This window comes from Schistocerca gregaria, chromosome 6 (assembly GCF_023897955.1).
Source record: "Schistocerca gregaria isolate iqSchGreg1 chromosome 6, iqSchGreg1.2, whole genome shotgun sequence".
Lineage (NCBI taxonomy): Eukaryota > Metazoa > Arthropoda > Insecta > Orthoptera > Acrididae > Schistocerca > Schistocerca gregaria.
Genome location: NC_064925.1, coordinates 195374634 through 195389498, shown reverse-complemented (window position 1 = coordinate 195389498; position 14865 = coordinate 195374634).

Genomic DNA, 14865 nt, shown 5'->3' with positions numbered 1-14865 from the left:
CGGTCACACGGTTCCGGACTGAAGCGCCTAGAACCGCACGGCCACACCGGCCGGCTGCATCATTTATCAACAGTTTTTTTGTTTTTCGTTTTTTTTTTTTTTGTACTCACTGCTTGGAGGTGTCAACTTATGAAGCCATTCAGTCAGCTAATGATTATATTATAGCTTACGCGTTCAGTCCTCGTCATTTACAGGTGAAAATATTTACAGTGTTAGGCCTACACTGCAAAACGCTGGCGCACCTGTGAAAAACTTAAACTGCCAGCAATAATTGACGTTGTCTGGAAGAAACAACTCGTCTTAGGAAAAGTGGCTGAAAGCAAGGGGAAACTACGGCAGCAATTTTTCCCGAGGGCATGCAGCTTTACTGTATGATTAAATGATGATGGCCTCCTCTTGGGTAAAATATTCCGGAGGTAAACTAGTCCCCCATTTGGATCTCCGGGCGGAGACTACTCAAGAGGATGTTGTTATCAGGAGAAAGAAAACTGGCCTTCTACGGATCGGAGCGTGGAATGTCAGATCACTTAATCTGGCAGGTAGGTTAGAAAATTTAAAAAGGAAAATGGATAAATTAAAGTTAGATATAGTGGTAATTAATGAAGTTCGGTGGCAGGAGGAACAAGACTTCTGGTCAGGTGACTACAGGGTTATAAACACAAAATCAAATAGGGGTAATGCAGGAGTAGGTTTAATAATGAATAGGAAAATACGAATGCGGGTAAGCTACTACAAACAGAATAGTGAACGTATTATTGTGGCCAAGATAGATACGAAGCCCACACGTACTACAGTAGTACAAGTTTATAAGCCAACTAGCTCTGCAGATGACGAAGAAATTGAAGAAATGTATGATGAAATAAACGAAATTATTCAGATAGTGAAGGGTGACGAAAATTTAATAGTCATGGGTGACTGGAATTCGGTAGTCGGAAAAGGGAGAGAAGGAAACGTAGTAGGTGAACATGGACTGGGACAAACAAATGAAAGAGGAAGCCGTCTGGTAGAATTTTGCACAGAGCACAACATAATCATAGCTAACACTTGGTTCAAGAATCATAAAAGAAGGTTGTACGCATGGAAGAACCCTGGAGATACTAAAAGGTATCAGATAGATTATATAATGGTAAGACAGAGATTTAGGAACCAGGTTTTAAATTGTAAGGCATTTCCAGGGGCAGATGTGGACTCTGATCACAATCTATTGGTTATGACCTGTAGATTAAAACTGAAGAAACTGCAAAAAGGTGGGAACTTAAAGAGATGGGACCTGGATTAACTGAAAGAACCAGAGGTTGTACAGAGTTTCAGGGAGAGCATACGGGACCAATTGACAGGAATGGGGGAAAGAAATACAGTAGAAGAAGAATGGGTAGCTTTGAGGGATGAAGTAGTGAAGGCAGCAGAGAATCAAGTAGGTAAAAAGACGAGGGCTAGTAGAAATCCTTGGGTAACAGAAGAAATATTGAATTTAATTGATGAAAGGAGAAAATATAAAAATGCAGTAAATGATCAGGCAAAAAGGAATACAAACGTCTCAAAAATGATATTGACAGGAAGTGCAAAATGGCTAAGCAGGGATGGCTAGAGGGAGACCAAGAAATGAATACACTGAGCAGATTCAGAAAGATGTAGGTTGCAGTAGGAACTGGAAGATGAAGAAGCTTGCACAGGATAGAGTAGCATGAAGAGCTGCATCAAACCAGTCTCAGGACTGAAGACCACAACAACAACAATGAAGGGTGACAACAAAATCAGTCGTTATAGAAATTCGGAGTCCATTTAGCTTTAGCTAAAAATACGATTGAAATCTCGAACCTCACATTTTGGCTGATTTATCGAATTAAGACCTAGCGATAAATGAAATGTCTGTTTCATTCTCAACTAAACAAAGTTTTTCACACCTTAAAACATTCTCAACATTGGTCTAAATTACTAAGACAAAATTTGCAGTTGATTTCTCAGTTAATACTTTCAATGTTAAAAAATAATTTTTTTTCAGAGTTTAATGGAACTACAAACGATTTCAAGATATCTATATAAACACAACTGTCCCATAACTTCAAATGTTAGGTATTGTTCCCTGTTAAGCAATACCGAGTTACAGTTAAAATGTTCAATTTTGCTACGAATATCAGCCCTTATCTTTACTAATTTGCTGGCAAATTAAAAGCCACATTATTATTTTGGATGAATTGAATATTTTGTAAGTTTTCGATGTGATCAGAATAATCTTTCACGGGCTATTGCAGTCACAGCTTGTTGATGGTTGTGAGCCGTAGTTTGAAGTCCCACTTGTAATTAAGTACAAGGCCCGTCGCGCCACCGCTCCGACCGGTCTGTTTCACTGTTCACTAAGAGCGACAATGCTTGGCGGCTGCAAATGTTACTGTAGTGCAAGATAAAATTTAGGTAGTCACTTATGAGATCATCATTACCTAGTTTAGTAATATTGACGTGTTAGCTGTTGAATGTTCTTGTTGCCTAGGAGTAAAAACTTAAAATTGGGCTCTTTAATATGAAAATTACAACAAAACAAATTGATTGTTAAATATTTCCTTCTTTTACCTAATGCTACTTAAATAAACTTTTTCGGCACTGCTACGAAATTTTAGATTTTTATATTCTGGATTCAAAAACGTTGCATGTTAATGTCCCATTTGCTGATTAAAATAGATTTGGCTGTACTCTTTAAATCTATCAGAAATGGGCCGTCGCCATCATTTTTTTTTTCAAGGAAGGAGAGTTTAACTTTTACAACACACATAAATAAAGCGTAGGGGTTTTGGAGGCTTCAAGATCACTAGAAGCTATTTTAAATGGTGACGGAAACGTTATTATACCTTCCAGCATCCTCTTGTCTATAGAATCAATCAAAATACCTTGATTTTTCTCTGACAAAATTGACAGTACTTCAAACCATTGTGAATTAATAGACTCAAACATACCCAATTTACTGTTCCATCGTGTGTCTACATCTCCTTGCAATGACTTCTGAAGGCGATTCTGAAGACCAGATCTTTTAAAGAAAGGTGTGATAGCTCGTCGCTCTTCTCATCATTCGCGTCTCCTGGAATCGTGTGCTCGAGCACAGTATTATAAATGTGTGCTGAGCACGAGAGCCTCTTGTATTGACGAGGTGCTGGCACGATATTTGGACCTCTATCCGTAACGAACACGATGTTTTTCACAGCACTGAATAAATCGAGAGACCGTAGTATCTTAATTAATTCAAGTTTAATGTTTTCTCCTGTTTTCTTAATCTCACTCTCAAAATTCCTGGTGTACAACACTCGATCCTCAAGTTTCACTTCTGAAACGTCCCCTTTGAAAAATTATACAGGACTGTGCTTAAACTGACACACAATATTTTTAGCGCAACGCAATCTGACTTTCCATAATCCCTACAAGAGAATGGCCCTGACTAACATTAACCTATACCTTTCACAAATCACTTACCCCACAAAAATCTACGTTACTCAAGCTACTGCAAGACAGCGAGCGCCACTACTGCCAGCTAAATAAAAGATTCGAACTACTGAAGGCACTAACTACTGATAGGCATAGTTAGCAAATGAAAGATTTTGATAAAGAACAAACAATTTACCTCAATAGTGTTCAAAAGTCATAATGTATATAGCAATTCATGACATCCAGTCTTACAAATTTCAAAACTCCGCCATCTCTCTCCCCACATCCACCATTGCTGGCGCCTCACCTCCAACTGCGCAACGCTACGCGCTGTTAACATCCAGCTGCCCAACACTACAATGGCAGACAACAATGCAAACCAGCCACAGACTGCACACAATACAGCCAGTGATTTTCACACAGAGCGCTACGTGGCGTTACCAATAAGAAAACCTAAACAACCTACTTACACTTCTTCATAATGTGCAGTCATTCCCATATAGTTTATTGTACGGTACGAGTCAGTCCATAAATCGACAGTTAGTGCTCCCCCTATGTCCCTGAATATATTCTTCACTTCTGTGGAGACAATTACACGCAGACGATCGGCCGTTTCCTTCAAATTTCTCGATTTGGTGGTTGGATGAGGTAGCGGTTCCTTAGCACTCACTGAACCATACTTGGCCCCCACATGAATAAGAAACTGTGCCGTCTCGAAGAACCCAGATCCACACGCAACTTCGAATGGTAACATGTCTTTGCTGACAAGATTGATAAGTTTTTCCGTCGCGGCTGTCTTCAAATTTGGCGGAACGTCAGGAACTTTCATGTCTCTCTTGGTATTTAAATAAGTAATTATGCTACTTTGTCCAGCCTCACACAAATGTTTTAGCAAATTTGAAGTTCCACTTTTGTATCCAGTGTGAGAATACACTTTTTTACATGTAAAACAAGCCACTATATCTTTTATCGTTTCGTTGCCATCAAATACGTATCCGAATTTTTTCCAAATTGGCGATTTCAATTTGTTTTCCTTCACTAACGTAAAATCACCTTTTTTCACCTTACACGAAATTGTATCCATCGGTATAGTGTTCATTTGAAGAAAGATCTCTCACTTGTATTTGCTACGATGTTGCACAACTGTTTGGCGGATAACGGTATTACCAATAATCTCCTGAGCGCCTCTCTGGATCGTTTCCATATATTTTCTTCTAGAATAGGAGGAGCTGTTAACAGATTCCTGTAAAAGAACACATTCCCCATAAAAAGGAATGGGTACAGTCTCATGCATTTCATAAACAGGCACCAAGTAATCCTAGGTACCATTTCAGAGACGTCACACAAGAACTTCAGAATCTCGGGGTGGTGATGAATTTGGAGGGAACCGGCTGTCAATATCACACGGAATGTGTACATTTCTTTATTTATTGCTAACATAGGTATAGGTGTGCTACACAGAGTTATGTTTTTTGATTTATATAAGGACTAATCTATACTTAAACTTCATAACCATAATAGAAGAAACGACGAGAAAAGTTAGCTGGCTACCGAAGTTATCCAGCCAAGTGATCGGAGTATAGTCCACCTACATGGAATCACAATATATTGACACATCAAAAATAATTGATTTTAGTTCGGACGGTCTATTAGCACTTGTAATGTGTACTCTAGAAGAAAAAAGTGTCTTTCTTTTCTCTTAATTAAAGCGGACTATCACTCAAGAGGGAGTGAATAACGTCGCTACCAAAATCTCTGATCACTTACATTTTGATATTACCGTATATGCATGACAGGTAGCCAAGCTAAATTTCAAAGTGCTCTTAACAAGTTCCGACTGGATAAATCCTTTCGACAGTAGAGCACAAAATGTCCTAATGTGTGTGAATTCATAACTACTTAAACTACGTTAAACTAACTTATGCTGAGAACAACACACACACCCATGTCCGAGGAAGGGCTCGAACCTCCGCCGGGAGTCGCCGCGAAGCCAGTGACAGGACGCCTCAAACGGCGAGGTTGACAGTACAGCTTTGTTTTGAGAAACTTCTAATTTATTGAATTTATTATTATGTTGCATATTTAAATAGCTATTACCGTAGCCTTCCATAAACTTAGTTTTCCGCGTTATTACGCCATGCAAGGTGACCCATTGTGAAAGAAACTAACTGAATAAAACACAGTTTAAAGACTTATAACAACAAACAGAACTGCGAACAGTGCTCAGTGAGATGCGTTGCTGGTAAGTACTACTTTATTTCTTACGACTCACGAGCACGTAATATGTGCGCTGATGATTATCGAATGCAACTAATGTAAGCAAACGCCAAAAACTGCAGTCGAGAGCGAAAATTACGAGAACAAGTAATGTGAGCTCAAATCCTGTTAAGCAATAGCCCACGATTACAGAGTTTCATTTAGCGTGTAAGAAGGCTGTTTAGGTTCTTTTATTGGTAACGCTGCCGCCACGTAGCGCTTTGTATGAAAATCACTGGCTGTGCTGTGTGCAGTCTGTGGCTGGTTTGCATTGTTACTTGCTATTGTAGTGTTGGGCAGCTGGATGTGAACAGCGCCTAGCGTTGCGCAGTTGGAGGTGAGCCGCCAGCAGTAGTGGATGTGGGGAGAGAGATGGCGGAGTTTTGAAATTTGTAAGACTGGATGTCATGAACTGATATATATATATATTATGACTCTTAAGGTAAATACATTGTTTGTTCTGTATTAAAATCTTTCATTCGCCAACTATGCCTATCAGTAGTTAGTGCCTTCCGTAGTTTGAATCTTGTATTTAGCTGGCAGTAGTGGCGCTCGCTGTATTGCAGTAGTTTGAGTAACGAAGATTTTTGTGAGGTAAGTTATTTGTGAAACGTATAGGTTAATTATTTAGTTAGGGCCATTCTTTTGTAGGGATTATTGAAAGTCAGATTGCGTTGCGCCTAAAATATTGTGTGTCAGTTTAAGCACAGTCGTGTATAATTTATCTAAGGGGATGTTTCCAGCGCGCAAGTCCAGGACAGCGAAGTAACATCTGTAGTTGAGAATCCGCGTAACGAAGGCTTCAGTGCGAGAACAAACTGCCGATCCAGCAGCAGGACCAAATATTTCCTACAGATGGTCAATGAACATCCCCATGTGAGTTTGTCGGGAACTTAGAAACTATGTACCACACAATATCGCCGTTACTGTATGAATTCGTCTCTATATTGCAAGCATATTAGAGAAACAACACAATAGCCAATGAAATGAATTTTCCGCCTCACCAAGATTACACAACAGAATCAAAGGAAGGAAGATATGAGAAGTAGATTGTTAGAGACAAAGAAAGCTCTCCTAGTTTCAGGTTTCTGAGAGTGAACTTCTGGAGCATGTCGTTAAAAGGAGTGGTAAAAGGGACCATTGGAATTCAAGAGAAGAAGAGAGAAACGTTATGCTATCAAAGAATGGAAAATCTGGTTAAGTATGAAATGAATAAGTGCTGAAAATAACGTGTGATGGAAAAAGCTAACTGAAAACCCTTACCTGAAGAAGAGACACATGCTAAGTATTCGTAAATGGTTAACCTGGTGCAGGAAGTACCAGAAGAGAGGAAAAATGGTAGATGCAGAGAGACTTGCTTTGTACACGCTTGCTTGGTCCCACTGTAGCAGCGAGCACAGCTTTTATTAATACTCAATTGAATTACTACAGAACAAGTTACGATTCACAAAAGTTCGAACACACTGCATGCACGTGAGCGAGCAAACTTCATGGTGGAAGAGTTACACCAGGAAATCCGTAAGTCCTCCGAAAGTCGTTACCCTCCCAGCAATAAACTGTCCGTGCACAAATACATAATTCAATCGAACAGCGGGCAGCCACATGACAATACGACGATGCTACTGTCTTAACGCACGAACACTATGGCTGTGGAGCTTTGTTTTATTTTGTTTTGTGTGTACTTTTCGTTCCTGGACTTCGAGTGAGCGGAGCGGGCTGTTTGAGAGCATCTTGCTTGTACTCTTGAGTCATTTAGGTCACACGTTTTTTCCTTTACTAACATTTTATTATGTCCTACGTGTTACATTTCGTATAAAATTGTAACAGCTTTAATTATACTATACCTAAACATATCAGTTAGTTACATGCTTTCATGTATGTTGTAGTCGTATGGGTCTTGTATTTTATTGTTCATTCTGGTATAATTTTGTTGATTAAGTCTTACTACTGAGTAGTTATTATGAGTTAGCCTACCAGTTTTATGTTTATGAGTGCAGTTTTGGTCCATGGAGGAAGTATCTGTAATTTCAATATCATTGTGATATTCTAGTTTACGTTTTCCTTGCTGTGTTGTGACGGGAAGTTGGGTTTACAATGGTCTTAGTTTCTAAACTGGTCCTTTTGTTTTATGGTTCTCCTTTGGTGATGGTGGTGGTTGTTAGGGTGACAGGTGGTCTTTCTTCTAGTCGTTCGGGTATTGGCTCATTTTCTGTTACTGGTAACACTTTGAGTGCCTCTCGGCCATTCCTCAAAAAGGCTTTCTGTCCGGTGGTGGGACTAGGTGGTTCGCCAGAAGCGCCACCTACCTTAAATTGCTGGGACCCGCAACTTGTTTACCTCGATAACGGAATAGGTGCCTTATCTGAGCAAGCAAGAACAATTACAATCGCTCAAAAGAGGAACGCTGCTGGATGTGATGGGATATCAGTTCGATTTTACACAGAGTATGCGAAGGAACTTGCCCCCTTTCTTGCAGCGGTGTACCGTAGGTCTCTAGAAGAGCGAAACGTTCCAAAGGATTGGAAAAGGGCACAGGTCATCCCCGTTTCCAAGAAGGGACGTCGAACAGATGTGCAGAACTATAGACCTATATCTCTAACGTCGATCAGTTGTAGAATTTCAGAACACGTATTATGTTCGAGTATAATGCCTTTTCTGGATACTAGAAATCTACTCTGTAGGAATCAGCATGGGTTTCGAAAAAGACGATCGTGTGAAATCCAGCTTGTGCTATTCGTCCACGAGACCCAGAGAGCCATCGACACGGGTTTCTAGGTAGATGTCGTGTTTCTTGACTTGCGCAAGGCGTTTGATACAGTTCCCCACAGTCGTTTAGTGAACAAAGTAACGGCACATGGACTATCAGACCAATTGTGTGATTGGATTGAAGAGTTCCTACATAACAGAACGCAACATGTCGTTCTCAATGGAGAGAAGTCTTCCGAAGTAAGAGTAGTTTCAGGTGTGCCGCAAGGGAGTGTCGTAGAACCGTTGCTATTCAAAATATGTATATATGACATTGTGGATAACTTTGGAAGTTCACTGATGTTTTTTGCGGATGATGCTGTAGTATATCGAGAGGTTGTAACAATAGAAAGTAGTACTAAAAAGCAGGAGGATCTGCAACGAATTGACGCATGGTGCAGGGAATGGCAATTTAATCTCAATGTAGAGAAGCGTAACGTGCTGCGAATACATAGAAAGAAAGATCCCTTATCATTTAGCTACAGTATAGCAGGTCAGCAACTGGAAGCAGTTAATTCCATAAATTATCTGGGAGTACGCATTAGGAGCGATTTAAAATGGAATGATCATATAAAGTTGATCGTCGGTAAAGCAGATGCAATACTGAGGTTCATTGGAAGAATCCGAAGGAAATGCAATCCGAAAACAAAGGAAGTAGGTTACAGTACATTTGTTCGCCCTCTGCTTGAATATTGTTCACCAGTGTGGGATTCGTATCAGATAGGGTTGATAGAAGAGATAGAGAAGAACCAACGGAGAGCAGCGCGCTTCGTTACAGGATCATTTAGTAATCGCGAAAGAGTTGCGGAGATAATAGATAAACTCCAGTGGAAGACTCTGCAGGAGAGACGCTCAGTAGCTAGGTACGGGCTTTTGTTGAAGTCTCTAGAACATACCTTCACCGAAGAGTCAAGCCGTATATTGCTCCCTCCTACGTACATCTCGCGAAGAGACCATGAGGATAAAATCAGAGAGATTAGAGCCCACGCAGAGACATACCGACAATCCTTCTTTCCACGAACAATATGAGACTGGAATAGAAGGGAGAACCAATAGATGTACTCAAGGTACCTTCCGCCACGCACCGTCAGGTGGCTTGCTGAGTATGGATGTAGATGTAGAATACACAAATCATTATATAGAGGACCTTTGGTGCGGTAATAATGTACAAATATAGACATTAGCATCGGACAGGAAAAAACAACGGGGGAACTTTAAACTAGTCGAAAAGCAGAAGAATTAAAAAGAAATGTACCATCTAATGATAGCCTAAAAAGCTGAAAACTCTTTCGCAGTGAGCGAATTTGTGATCTCTTCAACATTCAATACGAAATTATTTTACCATGAAGTGACGTATAAATTCATTAACATAACGGTCCAAACGCCCGAACAAGACGATGACAGTAACAAGTCACCCACTGATTAACAGAATTTTTATTCCAGAAAAATTAATACCTAGCGCGTAAGTGATTGGGTGCTGGTGCACTTTTATTCAAAGCCCCTGTAAACCCGTGAGACGTGCGACAGTCGTGTCAGCCTCATTAGCTAAACGCTGGCAGTTTGTTTGCACAGTGCGGTGACTGCACCGGCAACAAATTAAGATCGATTTCTCGACGGCGCAGTCGATGGGTCGCCCACCTCTCGGCGGCACCCGACCGCCGCCTGGTCAAACACTGGCGTAATTGTTTCGCGACCTTTAATTACGCGTTTTGGGCCGGGAGGTGCCGTAATGACCACAGCGTATCGACCGCCGGCCCCGACGTGCAGCCCGTCCGACACAAAGGGAATCACACACACGGGGGCCTAATGACGCACGCCGTACCCTACCGCGGACAAGTTCCTCGTCTCTTTGATTCGTCATGCGAAGGACGCTGGGTAGATATCGCTCGTTTTGGTCTCACTGGCAATTTCGGCAACGCGTTACAAATACTCGTTTGCAGCCTGCCACGCTAGACTGTTGCCATCGCACCTTCACGTTTGGCAAAGATACGTCTTTCCACTTCTTTTTCGCTGCCTCATTCCACCCTTAGGAGCGTACACCAACGGAAGCCAACGAACGACAGTGGCTGGATTCCGCCGAACGTTGGTCGCAAATGTATTGGCGTTCGGCTTCTCCACACAAAATGAACGGCTTGGGGCCAAGGGATTCGGCCACGTGGGACCGCATTTCTCTCCGATAGCTTTCCGACGTTACTCCCGTTTTGCTATTGTTATGAAGGAGCGTTTTAATTACAATTTCACCAACCAATATATTGTGAGAGAAGAAGAGGATTTATCAATCGTCGAAGGTGCAGCACTTATTTTTGTGGTGTGCGTACTGTAAGACATCCGGTACACACACCATCAGATTATTTGACTTGTCGCTCTAACGTAGTAGGCGAGTGTCAGCAATAAGTCTCGTGGTCTTTTGTGGCGTGTTTATCTTCTGCCGTTAGGTCAGACGATAGAAATGCCACTTGCACGCTTAGAGTAGCAGATTGACGTTGACCATCTTTAAACAGAACTTGATTAATTTTCACACACATTAATTAAAATAGTAACAAGCATAAACCTTACGAAACTTGGTTCTGCATGCTATTTACATTGACAATCCGAAGTTCCTTTGGTCTTGGTACGTTAATCTTATTCTCACATATCTCTGATACTTGACAGTCTATACATTTATCTTAATGGCTATGTACAGAAATATGATAATCTTATTAGGCGCAGACTGAAACTTGACTATAGACTGGTACAGACAAATGCAGACTGGTGCAGACCAATGCAGACAAATGCAGACTGACTGATCGGAGGTCTGTACGCTTCTTATAATACCTCGCGCATTCAGGTATCACTGCGCGAGTGTGATCCGTAAGGTGGAAAGGTTCTACATTAGCAGCAATCTCAGTGGCTGCGTTACATATTAATACGCGGATCTGCGGAAGCAGAATTTGGTCCATCTCTAAGGCAGCGCCATCTCATAGTGTGGAGACGGACGAACGCTGCCCCTGCGTTGTAGGGCTTAGCGGGGTGTGCTCTAGTGGGAAAGTTGTGTACACGCTGACTACGCGGAACTATGTACACAACAATTTTATTGCAAGAAACTGATCATTACAAGAAATAGAAGAAGAAACGTCGCTGGTGGTAGACCTCCCCTGTAAAAAGTAGTTTGCTGTGCGGTGGGAGAGAATTCACGTCTACCTTAAAACTAAATTGGAATATGGGCTATGTAATAATTTTTTTCCCCTTATGAAAGCTACAGATTTCAAAGTGTCACTGAATTGTGTAGGGCCTAAAATTTTCGAAGTTAACACCTCTTTTAGGAGAGCGGTACACGCATCAGTAAGTTGTTTTTCTTTGTCGTTCACCGAAAAGAAGTCAATACATACACAATTTTCTTTTTCATATCGTGCATATCACTTTTTAACATCTGAGTTATTTTCCTCCAAGCGTTTAGTCGTTTCAACTTGTTTTTATAAGCGCAGTTCGTAGGGGCCCATAAACATACCCGTTCATCATAAAACTATTAGTTTTAATGCTCTCTCCATGTTCCACTTTATACTCCAGTATTTTTAAAGACAATAAATACACATCCTTAGCGACAGAAAGGATTGCCTGCTGGGGGGATAGTGGCTGTTGAAATTAAGATTTCCAGGAAAGGCACAAGTTGCATTCAGCGTATTTTACTGAATGGATTCGCTCTTTATTGTTACTGCTAGCTACTGTACTTTAAACTGTAAATTCTAGAGTTTCTGATGACGCTCCTAATAAAATAAAGAGCGAAACCAGTCAATAAAAAAAACTAAGTGCGACCTGTAGCTCTCCTAAACACTTAATTACACTCCTGTTCCAGAGACACAACAAAACGCTACTGAACCAGTGAATATTCGACATGGCGCCCACACTAGGAGAGGCGCTTTGATGTTAGCACCAGCACGCAACGGCTAACACACTGGAGTCGCATTCGTGAGGACGATGGTTCAATCCCGCGTCTGGCCATCCTGATTTAGGTTTTTCGTGATTTCCCTAAATCACTCCAGGCAAATGCCAGGATGGTTCCTTTGAAAGGGTACGGCCGATTTCCTTCCCCATCCTTCCCTAATCCGATGAGGCCGATGACCTCGCTGTTTGGCCTCCTTTCCCAAACAGCCCAAGTTACCGCCAGCAGACCGAACCGCCACTAAGGCCGACCACTTCATTGGGTCCAATTTACCGCCCATACACAGTAAGCAATTCTCGGCCAACGAGGCGATTGGCTGTCGTTCATTGACCTTGGTCGACCTAGCGTGTATGTGCCTTAGGGGAACGTACTCTCCAGGTAGCAATATTTCTGAAAGTACTGTGCGCCCATCTCTAACACAAAACTGACTTCTCCTTAGACTACAGATAATAGGAGACTGGGCCTACCGACACACCTCAGTCCATTGCCACGTTACGACGTCTCATGTGTCATTAGTAAATGAATTAAAATCTTCTTATCTGATGAACCGTTAGCATTCATTAAGCCAGGGAATGACAAAAAAATTTCCATTTTCTTTTGCTGAGTGATTTTATTAGTTCTTTGTTTACATAGTCGTTTGCATACAGAGAACAGCTTTTTGTAAAAAGGTGTAAAATGTAACTTACATAACTTACATCTATTTTTGTTCATATTTACTCTTTTGTATCCCGTCTGAAAGGCGATGTGTGGGTCTGCTCCTGTGGTCTGCAAAATGGACGAATGGAAGAAGCGAGCAGGAGCAGAAGAGGTAAAGCATTTCAGTACTGTGTATAAATTTAAAGATGTTTACTATAGGCAAAAACAAGTTAATAAATGGTTACATAACTTTACGATGATGCCGTATTCCCATTGTAAGTAGTACAAAGTCTGAAGCTGATGTTTCCGGGCCAGCTGCTGTTGATGAAATGGGCAGATAGCAGACGGCTCTCGTAGAGCTCCACAGCGTCGGCTAGAGGGCGCTGTGGTTAGCGTAGTTCGTTAGCTCTCCTAGAGCCAACGTACGAGCGTGTACCAACAATGTGGCGTCGGAACTATGGATATCAAACCCCTCTCCCGTCGTGAGTATGGCTTCCGACAGCAGGTGGAGGGACCCAGGGGGGGCGCAACTGAGGAGTCGGAAAGCAGAACTGACAGGGAGCGTTGCCCACCCGCGTACCTGAATTGCTCGCGATGGGGCGAGGAAAATGCCCCGTGGAAAACCTGCCCGGGACGCGCACTGCCACTGGTTATGCTTGGATGAGGAGGCGGAGCAACGACCTCCATGGGCGGCGGTATGACGGCAGCCTCAGCCTCCATCGGCTCCGGCACCGCGTAGGAACACAGCGACGGCGGCGACGGCGGCCGGAGGTGGGGCCATGGTGGCGGCGAGATGCGCCCGCCCGGAGCTTCAGACCGGACAGGCGGTGCAGGCAGAGGCGCCCGCACCGGAGGCGCGATCGGCAGAGGTGCCGTCGGTGGAGTCGTGGGCCGAGGTGGCGGAAGCCGCGAAGCCTCCAATTCTGCCGGAAAACAACCAGAGGCAGAAAACTGAGAAGGGCACTACTGAATGTGGTTCCGGTGTTGCTTGACAGTGCCGGAGGGACCAGAAATGACAAATAAGGCGCGGACAAGCTGGCGAAGAATGCGCCCCTGCTCCCGCCGCTGCCTGCCAGACAAAACGCGTTAGAGCACCAAAGGATGCGGCGCCAATCCAGAACGAGGTAAGCAGTGGGAGCGTGCTGCGGCGGGTGCAACAGCTTCAGAAGCGACGACAGCCATGTAGACAGCCATGTAGCAGTTCCGCTGGGGAACGGGCTCCGCGCGGCTGGGAGCGATAGGGAGCAAGGAAACTCCGTAGCGCCCGCTCGCGAGAGTTCGTGGCGTGCAACTTGCTTATTTGCTACTTAAACGTACGCACAAAGCGTTCAGCCTTGCCGTTGGACAGGGTGTGAAACAGGGCTGAGGTCAGATGGCGAATGCTATTACCAGCACAGAACGCTTCATACTCGGAGGATACGAATTTGGAGCTATTGTCAGAGACAACATCAGGAAGGCCCTCAATGCAAAAAATAGACGTCAAAGTCCGAATAGTTGGGTTGGGTTGTTTGGGGAAGGAGACCAGACAGCAAGGTCATCGGTCTCGTCGGATTAGGGAGGGACGTGGACGGAAGTCGGCCGTGCCCTTTCAAAGGAACCATCCTGGCATTTGCCTGGAGCTATTTAGGAAAATCACAGAAAACCTAAATCAGGATGGCCGGACGCGGAATCGAACCCTCGCCCTCCCTAATGCGAGTCCAGTGTCTGAAGTCCGAATAGTACTGGCAGATGTAGTAGAAGACATAGGCACAACAAAAGGAAAGTTGCTGTAGGCATCAATAACTATCAACCAGCGGGTGTCTCAGAAAGGACCCGCAAAATCAATATGAACACGCTGCCAAGGCGCAGAAGGAGTCGGCCACGCAAAGAAGCGCTGTAGGGGAGCAGATTGATGCTCC